The 17,258-nt window shown below is 37.6% G+C and overlaps 2 pseudogenes; both read left to right on the forward strand.

Moving 5' to 3' along the window:
* The first annotated feature begins 1,220 nt into the window (after positions 1-1,220).
* On the forward strand, positions 1,221-2,543 carry LOC149231853 (transmembrane 9 superfamily member 1 pseudogene; annotated as a pseudogene).
* A 4,202-nt stretch (positions 2,544-6,745) lies between these two features.
* On the forward strand, positions 6,746-8,130 carry LOC149231854 (transmembrane 9 superfamily member 1 pseudogene; annotated as a pseudogene).
* The last annotated feature ends 9,128 nt before the right edge of the window (positions 8,131-17,258 follow it).

Consider the following 17,258-nt stretch of genomic DNA (forward strand, 5'->3'; position numbering starts at 1 on the left):
ATAAAATTGTTTTGCAGAATTGTTGACAGCATTTGGAGGGTGCGCGACGCATCAGGTTGGGTGCGCTACGCATCCAGGGCGCGCTACGCATCAGGCAACAATTCTCAGTGTAATTTTACATGCACGCTACGCATCAGGAGCGCGTGGCACATTGGGTGAGGTGCGCTACGCATTGGAGTTTATGCCCAAAACTTTTCCTGAAACGCACTCAAACACCTCTTCTCATGCATCAGTAAATATTCACCACTAGACTTGTTCTCTGAATCATGTGATAGAATACATCGAGCCATTGAGGGACTCTTTGAAACTCCTCAGAGTAATTTATGGATATTCTTGAAAGGTTCTTTGGCATATTGATAGAGCATTATGCTCATGTTAAACATATGAGTGTAGAGGGCGAGACTAAATCTTCTGTTCTACATTTATCTACGGATGAGGTGAAAGATCTTTCGAAGGCCGGCCAGAGAAGCAAACGGTGTCACAGTCTCCACAGTGTCTCGGCATCTCAGGTTACTTGCTCTCTATGGATGGTCTCATTATATATGGGTCTCGATGCTTCGCATTTAGCTTAGTGAAACATCATCTATGGCTCTCGCATTTTACTATATCATGGCATCTATGGTACTCTCATTTCTCTGTATCATGGCTCTCGCTTTCCATTGTCTCTTGGCGTCTCAGTGGTATCACAGTTATGTTTGGCACTTGGCATCTCAATGGTATGATCACAGCCACAGTATATTGGCTCAAAGTCTCAACTCTGGTATTCATATGGTCTTGATGGGCAGTCTCTCGATTGGGCATATACTCTCTGCAATTTGATACACAATATGTTGTCTCTGCGTTATGGTCACAGTGATATGTATGGAGGTATCAACGCTATTCTGCGATGGGTGTATTGTTTCTATAGATCTATGATAGCAGCTATATTCATATATACATATAGAATAATGTCTATGGTCAGCGGTACTTATATGGTTGGCACAAGCACTCTCCCGACATCCCTATAGTCTCAGCGTCACTATTATATCGACCTGTTTCGGCACTAGATGAGTCTCGGCTCTGTCATATAAACTGTATGTATGGCATGATCAATTGCAGAGCATCACAAATGTATGATAGCAGTATTATATATATGGTTTAGTTAGATATGTGTCTCAGTTCAGTTCTATGAATAGCAGCATTGGCATTCTATTCGTTGACATCACCATTACAATATATGTATGGCGCTATTGGTATCACAGTTCAAGAATATTATTGTGAAAATCAATAATGACCAAATAATTCATGTCAACCTCACTCAGGAGAATCCAAAGCCGCTTATTGTTGGGAAGATATTAGAACTTACCTATTCAGTCCATTGGGTCGAGACCAACATATCCTTTGCCGGGTGTTTTGATGTCTACTTAGAATATCCTTTCTTTGAACATCCGATCCATTGGTTCTCCATCTTCAATTCATTTATGATGGTTATTTTTCTCACGGGTTTAGTCTCAATGATCCTAATGCGGACTTTGAGAAATGACTATGCAAAGTATGCTCGCGAAGAAGATGATTTGGAAAGCCTGGAGAGGGATGTTAGTGAAAAGTCAGGGTGGAAACTTGTTCATGGAGATGTTTTCCGAACACCACGAAACTTGGTCTTGCTGTCAGCATTAGTGGGCTCGGGTGCACAACTTGACATGCTTGTGCTTCTTGTTATCTTGCTGGCAATTGTTGGCATGCTATATATTGGGTGTGGGACAATTGTCACCACTTTCATTGTCTGCTATGCCCTTACCTTATTTATATCTGGCTATGTGAGCGGAGGACTGTATTCACGTAATGATGGCAAGTGTTGGATAAAGCCAATGGTTCTTACGGCATCTCTCTTCCCATTTATGTGCTTTGGAATTGGATTTGTACTGAACATCATTGCCATATTCTATGGTTCTCTGGCTGCCATTCCTTTTGGCACTATGGTGGTTGTCCTTGTAATCTGGGCATTTATATCTTTCCCTCTAGCACTCCTTGGAACGGTTGTTGGAAGAAATTGGAGCGGGGCCCCAAATAATCCTTGTCATGTGAAGACCATTCCTCGCCCAATTCCAGAAAAGAAGTGGTATCTGACACCAACAGTGGTGTCACTGATGGGTGGTCTGCTTCCCTTTGGGGGTATTTTCATTGAAATGTATTTTGTTTTCACCTCATTTTGGAAATACAAGGTATATTATGTTTACGGCTTCATGTTGCTGGTGTTTTTGATTCTTGTTATTGCGACCATCTGTGTTACAATCGTTGGAACATACTTCTTGCTTAATGCTGAAAATTATCGCTGGCAATGGACATCATTCTTCTCAGCCGCATCAATGGCTGCCAATGTGTATCTTTATTCTATATACTATTACCACACGAAGACAAAGATGTCAGGATTTTTCCAGACCAGTTTCAATTTTGGTTACACTCTAATGTTCCGCCTTGGTTTAGCCATCCTTTGTGGGGTTGTTGGTTACCTGGGCTCTACATTGTTTGTAAGAAGAATTTATCAAAACATCAAATGTGATTGAGGAGAAGTAGATTGGAAACAGAATGAAATATATTTATGCCAGAGCTATTGCAGGGATTGTTTAAGGCACCTGTTTCTTCCCAGGGAAAAAGGATTATAGTTCCGTGATATTGAATCTGCTGGTCGAATTGCAGGTTAGATACAAATCAGTTATGTCGGACAAACGTTGGAGGCAGTGATAGGGTAGCAACAGCTGGCTCATGAATATGGCCCAAGAGCGCTATTCAAACAGAGCCAAGATACCATATTTCTTGGATAGTATAACGGTGAACGGCAGTAAAGTAAAAAGTCAAAGTTTAAATTGGAACGAAGATATACATCACAGCAGAAGACATAGGATTCGATTCCTATTTAAGACTTCAGTTAATGATTCAAAGGGACCTGCGCTCCACTTTATTGGCCATCAGAGGATTTTAAGGGGAACAATTTTCTGTTTTTATAATAAAGAGATGATTCTATCTCTATTTATGTAACTTCAGGTGAAACAACGCCCTTGTTTTTGGGTCGATCTGTTTTCTCCTAGAATAGTTTATTTTAATGTATTAAAAAAGGATTTTTGAAGAGGATTGAGAGGAGAGAATTCTGAGAGGTGTGCGTGTAGGATAAAAATAGAGCTTCCATTGTACAGATTTTGACAGAGATTTTAATAAAAAATGCAGCTCTGACCCCTGAGATTCCTGTGGTATGAGATTTAACATTTGTGTCATCCTTCGTTTCTTATGTAGCCTGTTATGTTTTTTCATTTCATTTCATAATCGTTTTTAAATGAATATTTTTAAGTGAGAAAGGCAGAATTCAATTTATTTGCTCTGTCTTGAGGAAGTATTCATAGTTAATGTTTTCTTCTGTTTGACAAGGATCCATCTTCTATGCCCTTGTCGACTTCTCAGCAGTCTTGCCATTCCGTTTATCTCAATTTAATTGTTAAATTTCTTGCCTACCTTGCCTCAGGAGATAATCTGTGTTTTTGATTATATTTCTCTGTTCAAGCTGTTTCTTTGCCCCATGCAGCCCAGAAAAACCCCATCATTTATTAAAAACCCCTTTTTTATCAATTTACTAGCCTAAAATCAGTTTCCTTTAAAGTCATTTCAGCCCCTTTTAGAAGACTTTTTGCTGAGATAGACTGGAGAGAGACCTCTCCTGTCCTCGTAGGGCTAGCTACGAGGCTAAGCGTGGTTTGTTGTTGCCTTGAGTTTCGCCTTCCTCAGCCTGAGGCAGATTCGAGTGCTAACATAGTGGCAACCATACTGGGGAGATGGTTTGCTGTTGATGTGATATTCGACTTGTTGATTGTCTTGTCCCAGTACATGAAATCAAGTTGCAGATCTGATGCTGATGGTGGACAACATTCAGACACATATGCAGGCTGAAGCATTCACCTGGCGACTCCAACTCGATCCAGACAGTCCAGTGCTCACTGATCCATTTATGCAATGGTGGGGTATGTGGCAAACCCTGCCCTGTGTGAAGCTGTAGAAGAAGTAAGAAATCAGTTAGTAGATTCTGAAATTAATGAAGAATTTTTCAGTGCCTTGCTTCAATGTTTGAAATCTCCAAAGTTCCCTCTTGAAACTAAAACTAGATTTTGTGAGTTAGTTGTTGAAAGAGTTAAGTAGGAGATTCAATGTTTAGATGAGCAGATCCAGTCATATGATTTCCAAGACCCTAAAAAGTTCTTGGAAATCCTTCCTCCTTCGAAACAAGAAATAATAGAATTGCCTACAGATGTTTGCATTGACAGTGTGCAGCTGGAGGTATGTATTGCAGAATTGGGGCAGCAAACAGAGTTTGGCTATCGCGATCCTATTGCAACATACATGGAAATGTTTTTCAGTTTGACTGATAGATCAAGTTGTCTTATACATAGCCAGATTCATTACGTGCATGAAGGGCTGCCAGCAATTACATCTGTGTCCTGGTGGAAACATTCTCAAGCGGCATCATTCTCAGGTTTACTTGAATGGTTGATCTGGCACTTCAGTATTACCTGATCTATTGTTTGTACAGCAGAGTAGGGTAGATTTTGTAAATAAATAAGTAGCCAAAAGGCAGCATTTCATTATGAGTTTCATTTACAGTTGTAGTTAGAAGTTTTCCGAGTCAGTTTTTCAATCATTTCAGTCAAGTTTCAGTCCATAAATGAGTCGGAAATCTTGTGTTGGTTGTTGGAATGATGACTCCATAGCCCAATGGACGAAGGCACTGTCTGCTCACCCAAAGATCTGCAGTTCTTGGCACCTCCAAGAACCGGCAGCTGCCATCCCCATTGGAGCCAATGTTAGACTCCGTCTTGTCAACCCGCTATAGTCAAATTCACCAAGGTTCATCTCTTGTAATTTGCGGTCACTGATGTTACTCTGGTCCAGAAAAGAGTCATTTTAATTCTTGAGCTCAGGGTTTTGTTTTCAAAGTATTTCAAAAACATGTGCAAGCCAGAGGAAGGTTCAGTAAGTGTTTATTTTAGGAATGTCATCAATGTGAAATAGATTCTTCTTCAAAACCCTGTTTTGAAGAAGAAATCATCAGATATGTTTTTGTAATAAATAGGTAAATGTTCCAAAGCTCTACAGTCTCCAATGGCAACAGCTTCAGTAGCTCCAATCCCTGCAGAAACAGCCAAAGGAATCATTAGACTAAATCAAGAAATCAGTGAAAATAAACTGATAAAACTATCTCACGTGTGCATGCAGAGATCATAGTTGAGGCAGCCTCTTCTTGGAATGCTTTCCAGGGTATTTCAAGGGTCCCTTTTCAAGAAATTTGCATGAAGGCTATGCCAAAGTTTGGTGCATTGGTCAAACAAGGAAATGCATCCAAATGGGAGCCTACACAACAGAGAAATGGATATCAGAGTGAGTACATCTTATTATTGAAAATTCTTCTCAAATGATGTGATGGAAGCTATTATAGCCAAAATTCATCCACGACACTAAAATATGGGCATGCATCTATATAAGTCGTGTTTGGAGTTTTGGCGGAAATAAAATTGTTTTGCAAAATTGTTGACAGCATTTGGAGGGTGCGCGACGCATCAGGTTGGGCGCGCTACCCATCCAGGGCGCGCTACGCATCAGGCAACAATTCTCAGTGTAATTTTACACGCGTGCTATGCATCAGGAGCGTGCGGCACGTTGGGTGAGGCGTGCTACGGATTGGAGTTTATGCCCAGAACTTTGCCTGAAACACACTCAAACACCTCTTCTCATGCATCAGTAAATATTCACCACTAGACTTGTTCTCTGAATCATGTGATAGAATACATCAAGCCATTGAGGGACACTTTGAAACTCCTCAGATTAATTTACCGATATTCTTGAAAGGTTCTTTGGCATATTGATAGAGCATTATGCTCATGTTAAACATATGAGTGTAGAGGGCGAGACTAAATCTTCTGTTCTACATTTATCTGCCGATGAGGTGAAAGATCTTTCGAAGGCCGGCCAGAGAAGCAAACGGTGTCACAGTCTCCACAGTGTCTCAGCATCTCAAGTTACTTGCTCTCTGTGGATGGTCTCATTATATATGGGTCTCGGTGCTTCGCATTTAGCTCAGTGAAACATCATCTATGGCTCTCGCATTTTACTATATCATGGCATCTATGGTACTCTCATTTCTCTGTATCATGGCTCTCACTTTCCATTGTCTCTTGGCGTCTCAGTGCTATCACAATTATGTTTGTCACTTGGCATCTCAATGGTATGATCACAGCCACAGTATACTGGCTCAAAGTCTCAACTCTGGTATTCATATGGTCTTGATGGGCAGTCTCTCGATTGGGCGTATACTCTCTGCAATTTGATACACAATATGTTGTCTCTGCGTTATGGTCACAGTGATATGTATGGAGGTCTCAACGCTGTTTTGCGATGGGTGTATTATTTCTACAGATCTATGCTAGCAGCTATATTCATATATACATATAGAATAATGTCTATGGTCAGTAGTACTTATATGGTTGGCACAAGCACTCTCCCGACATCCCTATAGTCTCAGCGTCACTATTATATCGACCTGTTTCGGCACTAGATGAGTCTCGGCTCTGTCATATAAACTGTATGTATGGCATGATCAATTGCAAAGCATCACAGATGTATGATAGCAGTATTGTATATATGGTTTAGTTAGATATGTGTCTCAGTTCAGTTCTATGAATAGCAGCATTGGAATTCTATTCGTTGACATCAACATTACAATATATGTATGGCGCTATTGGCATCACAGTTCAAGAATATTATTGTGAAAATCAATAATGACCAAATAATTCATGTCAACCTCACTCAGGAGAATCCAAAGCCGCTTATTACTGGGAAGATATTAGAACTTACCTATTCAGTCCATTGGGTCGAGACCAACATATCCTTTGCCGGGCGTTTTGATGTCTACTTAGAATATCCTTTCTTTGAACATCCGATCCATTGGTTCTCCATCTTCAATTCATTTATGATGGTTATTTTTCTCACGGGTTTAATCTCAATGATCCTAATGCGGACTCTGAGAAATGACTATGCAAAGTATGCTCGCGAAGAATATGATTTGGAAAGCCTAGAGAGGGATGTTAGTGAAAAGTCAGGGTGGAAACTTGTTCATGGAGATGTTTTCTGAACACCATGAAACTTGGTCTTGCTGTCAGCATTAGTGGGCTCGGGTGCACAACTTGACATGCTTGTGCTTCTTGTTATCTTGCTGGCAATTGTTGGCATGCTATATATTGGGTGTGGGACAATTGTCACCACTTTCATTGTCTGCTATGCCCTTACCTTATTTATATCTGGCTATTGAGCAGAGGACTGTATTCACGTAATGATGGCAAGCGCTGGATAAAGCCAATGGTTCTTACGGCATCTCTCTTCCCATTTATGTGCTTTGGCATTGGATTTGTACTGAACATCATTGCCATATTCTATGGTTCTCTGGCTGCCATTCCTTTTGGCACTATGGTGGTTGTCCTTGTAATCTGGGCATTTATATCTTTCCCTCTAGCACTCCTTGGAATCGTTGTTGGAAGAAATTGGAGCGGGGCTCCAAATAATCCTTGTCGTGTGAAGACCATTCCTTTCCCAATTCTAGAAAAGAAGTGGTATCTGACACCAACAGTGGTGTCACTGATGGGTGGTCTGCTTCCCTTTGGGGGTATTTTCATTGAAATGTATTTTGTTTTCACCTCATTTTGGAAATACAAGGTATATTATGTTTACGGCTTCATGTTGCTGGTGTTTTTTATTCTTGTTATTGCGACCATATGTGTTACAATCGTTGGAACCTACTTCTTGCTTAATGCTGAAAATTATCGCTGGCAATGGACATCATTCTTCTCAGCCGCATAAATGGCTGCTTATGTGTATCTTTATTATATATACTATTACCACATGAAGACAAAGATGTCAGGATTTTTCCAGACCAGTTTCAATTTGGCTACACTCTAATGTTCTGCCTTGGTTTAGGCATCCTTTGTGGGGTTGTTGGTTACCTGGGCTCTACATTGTTTGTAAGAAGAATTTATCGGAACATCAAATGTGATTGAGGAGAAGTAGATTGGAAACAGAATGAAATATATTTATGCCAGAGCTATTGCAGGGATTGTTTAAGGCACCTGTTTCTTCCTAGGGAGAAAGGACTATAGTTTCGTGATATTGAATCTGCTGGTCGAATTGCAGGTTAGATACAAATCAGTTATGTCGGACAAACCTTGGAGGCAGTGACAGGGTAGCAACAGCTGGCTCATGAATATGGCCCAAGAGTGCTATTCAAACAGAGCCAAGATACCATATTTCTTGGATAGTATAACGGTGAACGGCAGCAAAGTAAAAAGTCAAAGTTTAAATTGGAACGAAGATATACATCACAGCAGAAGACATAGGATTCGATTCCTATTTAAGACTTCAGTTAATGATTCAAAGGGACCTACGCTCCAGTTTATTGGCCATCAGAGGATTTCAAGGGGAACAATTTTCTGTTTTTAGAATAAAGAGATGATTCTATCTATATTTATGTAACTTCAGGTGAAACAACGCCCCTGTTTTTGGGTCGATCTATTTTCTCCTAGAATAGTTTATTTTAATGTATTAAAAAAGGATTTTTGAAGAGGATTGAGAGGAGAGAATTCTGAGAGGTGTGTGTGTAGGATAAAAACAGAGCTTCCATTGTACAGATTTTGACAGAGATTTTAATAAAAAATGCAGCTCTGACCCCTGAGATTCCTGTGGTATGAGATTTAACATTTGTGTCATCCTTCGTTTCATACGTAGCCTGTTATGTTTTTTCATTTCATTTCATAATCGTTTTTAAATGAATACTTTTAAGTGAGAAAGGCAGAATTCAATTTATTTGCTCTGTCTTGAGGAAGTATTCATAGTTAATGTTTTCTTCTGTTTGACAAGGATCCATCTTCTATGCCCTTGTCGACTTCTCAGCAGTCTTGCCATTCCGTTTATCTCAATTTAATTGTTAAATTTCTTTCCTACCTTACCTCAGGAGATACTCTGTGTTTTTTATTATATTTCTCTTTTCAAGCTGTTTCTTTGCCCCATGCAGCCCAGAAAAACCCCATCATTTATTAAAAACCCCTTTTTTTATCAATTTACTAGCCTAAAATCAGTTTCCTTTAAAGGCATTTCATCCCCTTTTAGAAGACTTTTTGCTGAGATAGACTGGAGAGAGCCCTCTCCTGTCCTCGTAGGGCTAGCTACGAGGCTGAGCGTGGTTTGATGTTGCCTTGAGTTTCACCTTCCTCGGCCTGAGGCAGATTCAAGCGTTAACAGAGAGTTGAATGTAACAGTCATAGAGTAGTTGAAGAGTCATGAAGGTAGATGAATAGTCATAAAGAGGAATGTCAAGGGTCACCCCACCCTTTGCTATATATAGTCCCTCATAACTCATTTTACAGGATGTTGGTCAGCCAAACTTCCGATAGGAGTATCTTAGAGAAAGCTTGGACTAGTGGTTGGTCATGGTTGTCATGGTTGGACTAGTTCTGCTACCAGGACTAGTGGTTGGTCATGTTTGTACTGTATGATTGGAACTTTCACTTCTTAATATAACAGAGCCAACACATTCCATGCATATGTTGTTATTGTATTTGAACTAGCTTGTTTACTCTAATGGTATGTGTATCTATTTACTTACGCATGTGTTGAACCTCAGAATTACCCTCTCCTTGACAACTTTTCTCACCTTTTCCCCTTTCTCTTCCATAATATTATAGATCCCAATCGATGATTAATGATAGGTTTTGTCTTAAGGAAGGAATTAAATTATTGAAATGTTATATTTTTATGTTTTTGCTATTTGAATAATTTTTTGCAAATTAGCTACACAACGTAGTGTATTCTGCAGCTAACTATGTATTCTGTAGCTACCTCCATGGTCTGGCAGGTTCCAAGTGTCAAATGAAGAATCCGACCACATGGGCATCTCTAGAAACATCTCCACATGGATTCTATCCTATTCACTCAGCCTAGATCGAAAAGGAAGCAAGCTCAAGATCATAGTCAAAGGTGGAGTCAAACATATGATACCCGAAAGCAATAGGAATCTTCACCTTCTCTTTCGTGGTTAATCAATAAATCTAACAGTCTTGTTGCAAGCATTAACTCGGACCAGCCACCTGTGTTAACGGTTCTGTTGCAAACATCTTGCTCAAATTTAAGTCACCTGTCACTAATCAGGCATTTACACAATTCTATTGTAATACGTATGAGCCACCTGTAGCTAGTTTTCCTCAAAGACAATTATGATTATTTCCTTTTAAATACTGGTTATACAGAACCGAGGGGGGTTCGGAGAATTTTATGTATTAAGTTCAGACTTTCAGCTCTGTATTTTGGACTTTGTTCTTTTCTATAATATAAGTCATGTGTTGACCAATGATCATTTAAGAGAGCATTTTCAATTAGTTAGTAGCTCAACCCAGTCAGTTGCAGAGGGCCCCTACATTGAAGGAGATTTTCTTTCCAGTTGTTTTCTGTTTAGTTTTAATTTCATTATTTTCTTTTAACAATATTTTTAACTTAGGTTGATTTATTTTAGCTTTGATCAATAGCATAATGTTAAAACTCAATTGTGCAGTCTTGTTCTTCCAACACATTTCATGAAAGGAAACGATTTTGTTTCTAAACATAATAAGGTTGAAGTAATGAGAATGCACTGTTGTCTAGCTTACTCACTGTTTTGTTATTTATTTTCTAGAACAAATTTGTCAATCCATTGCATTAATGAATGTTTTTGAACACCATTTCAAGTTGATACTCATCCTAAACTAAATGGTTAAAAATTCACTTCACACAATGGTTGAAATCAATTAGTTACCTTCTGCATGTTTCATTTAGTTCTCTAGATCATAAAGTACAAAAAGTTGCTTGTATTCCATCTCAAGAAGGTTATCTTTCAAAATTGAGGGTTAGAGTAACTAGAAGTGCTTCAATTGATTTCATTCTCTGTATTTATTTCAACATGCTTTACAACTTCACCCTTAATTTTAATAATTAGATTCATGACTTAGGATTAATGACGAGATAGGATAGATGATTTGTTTTTCCTTTCTTTAAATTAGATTTTGACTAGTTTCAGCTCTTGGTTCACCTTTAGGAAGTTTAGATTCAGTTTCTCATAGTTCCAATTGTACATCATTAGGAATCAAAGAACATAATCCCCCAAAACAATATAAAAATACAAAACAATGAAGTAAGAAGGGTTAACTAAGCACATATAGTGAGCTACCCTTCATCAGCTTACAAACCTCGGTTGATAATTTATGCAAGCAGTTTAGGACACTAAATTGACTAAAAAATTTTGCGCCATTGTCGGGAAGTGTAAATTAGGTAACCTTATCTCTTACATTAAAAAAAAAATGATATGAGTAGAGAAAGAGAATCTAGGGGTAGATTTTTAGTTAGAGGTAGGAGTTTCATTCCTACAACACCACCTACTCCACCAAGACTAAGAAGAGATACACCTCCATCTCAAGCTCATACTCCTAGCCATAGAACTCCTGATGTTCTAAGGTTAGGAATTCAATCAAGAGGATCTCCTACTTCATCTACTGAGGTAGTCCTAGAGGAGGAAAATGTTGGATCTTAAATAGAAGGAGTAGCCTTTTTCACCTCCACAGGGGAGCATATTTTAGTTGAATAATTAAGAATACCTAGTGAGGAAGAAGAATCAAAACCTCTCTCCCACATACCATTAATAGATGAATCAGAGGAAGAGAAATTAACCTTGCAGGTTTCATCTTATACTGACTCTAAAGAAACTATAATGGCAGAAGGAGAGGATGGAGAATTCACATTGTTTGGAGGAGGAAGAGGTAGAGGAAGAGGTATAGGAAATAATGGAGAAGGCAGAGGAAATAATGGAGGAGGTAGAGGAAATAGGGAAACTGATAATTCTTTTGGATTCCCTATAGTTGATGAAGAAACAATTGCCACAATGAAAAATATCTTACCTTCTGTCCTCCCAAATTTCCATGGGTTAAAAAGTGAAGATCCTGAAAATTTTTTATTTGAATTTGAAGTCTTGTGTAGAACCTATGATTATTTAGAATACTCTCAAAAAGTTAAGTTGTTTCCTTCAACGTTGAAAGTATCTACTTTGTAGTGGTTCATGGGATTGGTCACTCAGTCCATTAGAACATGGAGTGATAGGAAGAAAGTGTTTTTAGACAGGTATTTGGGTTATTGCATGCCTACCAATCACAAGGATGAAGTGTTCAAAATGATGCAAAGAGAGGATGAAAATTTAGAGGATTTAATTGAGAGATTCAACTATAACTTGAAAAGAGCAAAGATGGATAACTTAGATGAAGATACCTTAAAAGCTCTTCTATTGAAAGTCATTAGAGATGAGTGGATAGATATCCTTAACATGATGGGGAAGGGAGATATCTCTCAACTCCCATTAAGTGACATAGGAGAACTATGTGTTCATATCTCAAGAGGAAAGTCCAAAACTGGGAAAGGTCCAAGAGATCCTTCTCTTGTTAGAGTGAATAAATATGCAACTAGATCGGTGAGTAGGGCAAAAATTGGGAATATGCTTGATGCATTCAAAACAGATATTCTAGGGAGCCTTACTGAGAAAATAGACACCCTTAAGTTACAAACAAGCAAAAAACCAAGGCTGATGCTTTAGCTATTTTCTGTCCCAAATGCAGAAAAAACATGCTTTAAGAGAGTGCCCTTTGGATGAAAAAGTCATAGAGACTTGTGTGATTTGTTGAGAAAACCATGTGACCAAGGGTTGTCCTTCAATTTAGGTCTTAAGGTTGTTTCTCAAGAAGAAACAATTCCAAACTCTGCAAAATCTCTTTGCTTTGTCTCTAGAAGACCTTGGCAGGGGCCACAAAATCAGGGATTTAACAATCAAATGTATCTTCAGGCCCCACCAAACTGGAATTCTTGGCAGAAACCTTGCCCTCAATCTCAATCTCAATCTCAACCTTGGGCTCAAGGAATACAAAATCCTTATGGAATATTTTCTCAATACTATCAATTTCCTCCATCATATCAAAACTATCCTCCCCCACAAATTCTACAACAAAATCAACAGCCACAACTACAAAATCAGAATCCTCAACTTTCACTACCATTCCCACAACAAAGTCCACAACAAAACCAACAATCTCAACTTCAAAATCAAAATCCTCAACTCTTACTAGCATTTCAACAGAGACCAAATCAGCTACCTACCCAACCATTACCAGAACCCAACAATAAAAAACCTTAGAATACTTACATGGTTGAAGGAAAACAATTTCCAACTTACATTATCACTCCTCTAGATCTTAATGATGTTCAACTAAGATCTGGTAGGATATTAGAAAAGGAAAAGCCTTTTGTATTTATTCAAGAACAAGACCATTCTCTACAACCCAATAAAAGTTTTGAAAGAACATCTCTCCAAAACCAAAATACTGAAAATGAAAAATAGAAAGAACCAATGAACTCAACTCCTATCATTGAGTACACAGTATCTACTTCTGCACCTCCTTTTCCTAAAATATTATAAGTTGATAGAGGGGTAGAAAAGCAGATTATGTTGCCTAATTATGATTTTCTAGATGAATTGAAAAATGTCTGTATCAAAATCCCTTTGTTACAAGCCGTTAAGGAGATTCCAATTCTAGCTAAAATAATAGAGGAGTTGAGCATAAAGAAACCAGGAAGAAAAATAAAAGAAACAAAAAGAATTCACCTGGTAGGAAAAATAGTAGACATAATGATGGGAAAAATTGCCATACAAAAATATATAGATCCAGGAAGCCCAATTGTGAAAACACATATCAATGGAGTTAAAATTCCGAATACATTGATTGATTTAGGAGCAATAATAAACATCATGAGCAAACAAACCATGGAACAACTCAAGCTTCCTAACATTCTTTACACACCTACATTACTGCAATTAGCAGATAGATCTGTAATCAAACCAGATGGTGTGTTAGAAGATATTTCAGTGCCCTTAGATTCTTGGGAATACCCTGTTGATTTTTTGATCTTAACCCCCAAGAATAATCTAGGAGGACATCCACTTATATTAGAAAGACCTTGGTTGGCCATAGCTGATGCTTTCATTAGCTGTAGATCTAGTGACATGTATATTTCTGATGGGAATTCAACTAAGAAATTCACTCTATATCCTCCAATAAGAACAATCACAGAAATAGATGACAAAGAATGGATTGATGATGAAAATGACATTCAACCTCTCTTTACTATTTCAGACATTAGTGAAGATAGTCAAATCTTGAATACAATGGAAAATTTTGAATCATCTCCAAAATATGAACATGATAAATTCCAAGAAAAATCCAATATTGAATATTTGTCATCTAGGCAAATGTCTCTTTATTCTATGGAAAAATTTGGTAGCTCTACAATTGAAATCTTTCCAGGGAGAACATTGAACATAAACAATAATTTGGAGAAATCACAATGGGAAAAGCTAATCAAAACATTACAACAACATTCTGCTGCATATGCATGGGAATATAGTGACATGAAAGGTATTAGTCCTAAGACTTGTATACATCACATCTACATTGAGGAAAATTGTAAACCTATTAGACAACCTCAAAGAAAGATGAATCCAATTCTTAGGGCAATTGTGAAAGAAGAGTTGCAAAAACTACCGAATATAAACTTCATTTACCCAATTTCAGACAGCCAATGGGTTTCTCCTCTAGTGATTGTGCCTAAAACGAATGGTAAATGGAGGGTATGCATTGATTATGGAGAATTGAATAAATCTACCCTTAAAGATCATTTTCCTTTGCCCTTTATAGATCAAGTGTTAGATACATTAGCAGGTAAGAAGTATTTCTCATTCTTGGATGGCTTTAGTGGTTATAATCAAATTCAGGTGGCACCTGAAGATCAAGATAAAACCACATTTACTTGTCCAAGGGGAACCTATTCCTACCGAGTACTTCCTTTTGGATTATGTAATTCACTTGCAACATTCCATAGAGCAATACTAGGAATTTTTTCTGATCTAAAACATCATTGTGTAGAGGTATATATGGATGACTTTACAGTCTATGCGAATACATTTGAAGAAGCTTTAGAAAATTTGGAAACATTTCTTAAAAGATGTAAGGAAGCAAACCTTTCACTAAGCCATGAAAAATGTTTTATGATGTTTATAGAAGGGATTGTTTTAGGACATCACATTTCAGGAGATGGAATTAAAGTTGATAAATCTAAAGTTGAAGTCATCTCTAAATTATTAATTCCAAATTGTCAAAAGAATGTTAGAAGTTTTATAGGATTTATAGGAAACTATAGAAGATTTATAGAAAATTTCACTAAAATATCATCCCCACTCTTCAAATTACTCACCAAGGATTGTGAATTCAATTGGAATCCTAATTGCTAGTTAGCATTTGAGACTTTAAAAGCAAGAATTTCTGAAGCACCCATCTTGAGAGGTCCAAATTGGAAATTACTTTTTCACATTTCAACAGATGCTTCAGATACAGCTCTGGGAGCTATATTAGGAAAAAAATATTGGAGTTCCTATGCCATCTACTATACAAGTAAGATTTTGAATCCCACCAAGTTAAATTATACTGTAACTGGAAAGGAAGTTTTAGTGGTTGTTCATGCTATCAATAAGTTCAGACATTATATAATAGGATATGAAACCTTTGTTCATACAGACCACTCTGCAATTAGATACTTAATGAATAAACCCATTACTAATGGTAGAGTTACATGATGGCTATTACTCTTCCAAGAATTCAATATTACTATGCTAGATAGACCTGGAAAACAAAACATAGTTTCTAATTTCTTGTCCAAAATTCAAAATATCAAAGATGACACTCGGGTTGAAGATAAGTTTCCTGATGAATATCTTTTTGCAGTGACTACTCAGACCCCTTGGTTTGTAGATATTTCCAATTACTTAGTCACAGGGAAATTGCCTTGACATTTGTTTCCTAGAGAAAAAAGAAAAATCATTCAAATAAGTGCAAGATACTCATGGATCCTAATGAATTGTATAAAACAGGTCCAGATCTCATGATCTGAAAATGTGTCAGGGAAGATGAAATGCCTGATATTCTTAAGGCATGTCATGAGGAACCGTGTGGTGGACACTTTGCTGACAAGAGGACAGCCTATAAAATCCTTTCTTTAGGATATTATTGGCCATCCATCTTCAAAGATGCCAAATAATATGTCAAGAGGTGTGACAGTTGCCAAAGGGTAGGAAAACCTACTTCTTCAAATGAAATTCCACTACAAATTCAAGTACTCATTGAACCTTTTGAAAAATGGGCCTTGGATTTTGTTGGACCAATTAATCCCCCATCTAAGCAAAAGAAGTATATATTGGTGTGCACTGATTATGTCACTAAATGGGTAGAGGCTAAAACATTACCTTTTTCTAATGAAAAATATGTAGTTAATTTTCTTTTTGAGGACATCTTCACTCGTTTTGGTGTTCCAAGAGAAATTGTGACAGATTAGGGATCTCAATTTACATCTAAAACGGTGAAGAGTCTCATGGAAGATTACAATATCAAACATAGGAAATCTACCCCTATCATCCATAGGAAAATGGTCAAGTTGAATCTACAAATAAGGTGATTGAAGGAATTCTCACTAAGACTGTGCATCTACATAGAAGAGATTGGGCAGAAAGGCTTCCTGAAGCCTTATGGGCTTATAGAACTACATGGAGGAACACAACGGGACATACACACTATGAACTTGTTTATGGGAAACAAGTCCTATTCCATATATAAAGTTTCAAATCAAAACCTTCAAGATGGTAGTCCAATTGGGACTAGATTTAATAGAGGCACAGAAACATAGATTGGAGCAACTCAATGAGCTTGATGAAATCAGGCAAGATGAAATTTAGAGAACCAGTATATTCCAACAGCAAAGGGCTAAATGGCATGATAAATATATCAAGGAGAAGAAGTTTCAAGCAGGAGATTGGGCACTTTTGTTCAATTCAAAATTCAAAGGTTTTCAAGGGAAGTTTCAGACGCATTGGCTTGGGCCATTTGAGATTGAAGAAGTATTTAATAATGGAGCAGTAAGGATAAGGATGATAGATGAAAGCAAAATACCTCTTCTTATGAATGGTCATCAGTTGAAGATATATTAAAAGCCAATTTCAAGAGAAGAGTTCATTAAGATTTTCCAGAATAACTTTGAAATGAAACTAGTGAAGAAGAATTCTTCTTCTCCACTAACTTAGCCTT

This window comes from Pinus tabuliformis, chromosome J, assembly GCF_031772625.1.
Source record: "Pinus tabuliformis cultivar Carrire ecotype Pingquan chromosome J, CPIR1, whole genome shotgun sequence".
Classification (NCBI taxonomy): Eukaryota; Viridiplantae; Streptophyta; class Pinopsida; order Pinales; family Pinaceae; genus Pinus; species Pinus tabuliformis.